This window comes from Lolium rigidum, chromosome 2 (assembly GCF_022539505.1).
Source record: "Lolium rigidum isolate FL_2022 chromosome 2, APGP_CSIRO_Lrig_0.1, whole genome shotgun sequence".
NCBI classification, from domain to species: Eukaryota; Viridiplantae; Streptophyta; class Magnoliopsida; order Poales; family Poaceae; genus Lolium; species Lolium rigidum.
The window spans coordinates 26,999,088-27,002,909 of record NC_061509.1 but is presented as its reverse complement, the minus strand read 5'-3'; the positions used below and the strand labels follow the sequence as shown (position 1 = coordinate 27,002,909).

Genomic DNA, 3,822 nt, shown 5'->3' with positions numbered 1-3,822 from the left:
GCATTGTTCATACGATAGCCGGAAAAGTAAGTTCTCCCGCCGGCTATTCAAAAAAGAAAGACTTACTTATTAATAAACTTCCTTTTATCGAGCATAATAGCTCTTATACGCTTGTACAGAGGAGTATAAAACAATGTATATATATATAGGTGCTTAGTATCCTACAAAAACATTAACATCCAAAGCACCGTAAGCTTGCTTTCTCTCCCGCTGACAGACAAAGAAAAGGTTTTTTTCTACTAGTCTATGGTAGGCCTACGCTAGTGGAATATATTTTTCGTTAGTATTCTAGCTTAGCTCTCTCTATTCTTTGCTTAAGCTATCGTGTCGTGTAGATGGATGGCATCTCCCTATTCCCACATCCCCGGATATGATTAATGCATGGAATTGGGTCATTCTTCAGCCCAAGATGCAAGCATTTGGACTCCATCCGAATATGGCAGTTGAACTCTTATAATAGGCTTGGCTCTGGAAAATGGGCTTATCTTGGGCAAAAAAAAACGAAAATAAAGAAGAGCTTCTTGTTTCCAAGCGGAACTCGAATGGGCTGCTAGCAGATTTGTTGGGGATGGCAAGTTAACACCGTGGGTAGGCTTGCCTTTCACTCGCTCTGGCACATTTTGGCGGAACGTCAACGTTATATATAGTGGAATTCTAGAGGTAAGTTAATGTTTTCACAAATCCAAATGGAAAAGGATTTGCTAAAATATGCAGATTAGAAGCTAGTATCTCCAGTTTTATGAGAGAAAGAAGAGGAAGAATCGGCGAACATCCTAGCCAAATGGTACTTTTGTCTCAATCCGATCAAAAACAAACATATTCTATTGTGTGTTGACCACCGGGAAACGAATGGATTAAGATGAAGACGGACGGTGCAATTAGCGAGCATGGGAAGGCTTGTGGAGGTTTAGCAAGACAAAGGGGATATATGCGTTCTCTCAAGCAGTTAAGAACAAGACCATACTCGAAGTCGAGCTCTTTTGCATCTGAACATGTATTCAAATAGCAGCTGAAAAGGAGTGTCAGAGGATTTGGATTGATTCGGATTCCCTAACATAAGACATGGTCTACTCTCAAGATCCCAAAGTCCGCAGCTAAGGAAAGCCCCTTCTTCATAAGATCAAGAAAGTACGAGCGTCTTTCGAAGATTGGAAAATCTCCCATACTTGGAGAGAAGCAAACCAACCGGCCGATTTGCAATTGACTATGCTTAGTAGTTGACATCTTTGGTCTTCACATTTTCCCTTCCATTTTGTAAAGTTAGTAGAAGAGGATAGATCCGGTAAATTTACGAATGTCAATCTTCATTTTTGTAGATTAATACACTGGTAGGGGTCGATCAGGCAAATCCCAAAGCTGACCCCCGAACAGCTGCCGGACTGCTCTACTGATCTTCTCTCTCTTCAGACTCACTGAACCTTCTCAAAGACTCCCTTTGCACTGAGAACACAATTAAGAACCCTCCTTCTCACAAGAAGGCAAACCTTGTACGTTGATCGAATCTTCTTTCGCATCCAGAAGAGAGGCTGTGGGCTATCCGAGAGAGTGGTTCAGGTGACTACCGGAGTCATTGATTAAGCAGGTCAGATGGGCTTAGTAGGGCTCGAACCTACAATATCACCGTTATGAGCGGTACGTTTCAACCAATTAAACTATAAGCCCAATCGGATCTCTACATGCCGGGAAGAGCGGACAGAAAGAGGAGACCTTTGCTCTATCTCCTTCTTCCTCTTCCCGGGGCCCCGGAGGGGTTCTTTGGCAAGCCCTATTAAAGAAGCTAAGTGACGAAAGTCACTCAAGTAGTGAGTTTGAGAGTGACCGTTAGGGCGACCACTTGTACTTCTAGGCCTTGGCGACCTATATGTTACGCAACACAGCTTCACTCGATTCAGTAAATCAATAGTTCAAACCAGCCCACTAATAGCTTAGATAGTGGCCCTTCCACTTTGGTATAGTTACAAAGGTAACCGGTAGGTGACTGTTGAATCGACAGTAGTTACGAAAGGGGGAAATAGCTCAGTTGGTTAGAGTGCTGGTCTGTCACGCCAGAAGTCGCGGGTTCGAACCCCGTTTTCCCCGCCCGATCTTCCTCTTCCTGCCCGACTCATTTTGTCTTCACTGGAAGCTGCTGATCCCAGCGTAGCATTCAAGACAATTGTTCCTTCTTCGGTCTCCCTCCACCCCCTTCGTTTGTTGTGGGTCGCGTCTCACCGCAGGCACTTAATGAATGAGTGAAGATCTTCCTTCCCCCCTTGTGTCTTACCAAGGACTGAGTTCCTACTTGTGGCGAAAAAAAAAGTATACCATCCCACCCGGCCTAACCCGGGGGGGTGAAGGTTCCTCTCGGAGACTGCCAGTCTACAAGAAGCTGGCAGAGCTTTAGCCATTGGACCACATCCATCCATCCTCCTACCTAAACAGTGACGCCTTTTCTTGTTCGTTCTTCGAATTACGCTAGTGGAGACTAATTCCTTCCGGCTAATGAAGATACTACCCCAGTCTTCCCATTCATTCCCAGTGGATCCTTCTTATCCCTTTTCATTGAACGAACCAAGTTCACCTATACGAGAGTGAGGAATAGAAATCCTACAATCAACTTCCCACTTTTGATGTCCCGTTTGACGATTCTGCTGCGTCTTTAGAAAAAGAAAAAGGAGAAGGACAGGGGTCGCTAGTCAGAAAAGCTATAACTATCAATTCGAATTCTGAATGAATCAAATCTCCCCAAGTAGGATTCGAACCTACGACCAGTCAGTTAACAGCCGACCGCTCTACCACTGAGCTACTGAGGAAGAACGGACTTAAGGAAGCTGACTCTCGTTCTTTGGACCAACCAACCGCAGACCGAAAATCCAAAAAGTTCGTCACTTTTTCTCTTTCACATACACCGGGAGAAAGGGTGACGATAGCAATCCCCTTTGCCTCCCCGGCCGGGGAGCCTCCAGGACAGGACAAGGGGGGCGGCGGTCAACCATCAACTCTCGATATGCATATTGATCAATCGATCTCCGCGTCCTGCCAGTTCGCTAAGTAGACTCACTCTACCGAGGGGCAACTAAGGTTGGTTCCTGCCAATTCCCTTGCTGATCAGCCTTGGAATTGGCAAGTATGAGAGAGGACTCTCTCTGTCTCTCCGAGTTTCAACTACTAAGTGAAGTTAAGTAGCACTTCAGCTATTCTAAATGTGAATAGATTCCGATCAAGCAAGCAGGAGAAGGTGGTCCTTTCATCTCTCTGTCTGCTCCATGCTCTATAGCCTAAGGATCATGAGCAGGTTTAATGCTAGAAAAAAAGAGATCTGCCTAATCATTTCGGTAGATGAAGTAGTGGGAGGTCACGAAGGAAGTAAGGGGGCATGTTAAGTTGATAATTTCGAACATTGTAGCATCCTTTTGACGGTTGGGCTTTGAGTTGATAACTTTTAAGAACTCTTAATATGAAAATACACATCATAAAATGACGCATCGAGCGAGACCATTCTGTTTCATTGTGAATGAAAGACGTTTTCGACCAACAACATCTACTCATATCCAGCTTCGTGTCATTTTTGAACACAGCGATCAGCAAGCAGCAAGCGGGGGAGAGTCAAGTCAAGTACAACACAGGACTGACGGGGTGGGGCGCGCCAAAGCAACCCGGGACCCCGGAGGGGTCACTACAAAAGCGCTGGCGCCTTATTTTTAAGGTGAAAAACTACGCTAGCTAAGAAAAAGAAAAGGGCTGCGCTAATGGCAAGGAGCAAGAAAAGGGCAGCTAGCTCGAAATCCGATAAATCGAATACCTCCTGGCTTCAGTTATGAGAGAGAACTCCAAGGCAGGATA

At 45.2% G+C, this 3,822-nt stretch overlaps 2 non-coding genes across 2 annotated transcripts; one reads left to right on the top strand and one right to left on the bottom strand.

Moving 5' to 3' along the window:
* Positions 1 to 2,005: 2,005 nt before the first annotated feature.
* TRNAD-GUC lies at positions 2,006 to 2,079 on the top strand. Its single transcript has one exon. It is a non-coding gene; the product is annotated as a tRNA-Asp (tRNA).
* Positions 2,080 to 2,720: 641 nt separating this feature from the next.
* Positions 2,721 to 2,792, bottom strand: TRNAN-GUU. The gene has a single exon. It is a non-coding gene; the product is annotated as a tRNA-Asn (tRNA).
* Between the last annotated feature and the right edge of the window lie 1,030 nt (positions 2,793 to 3,822).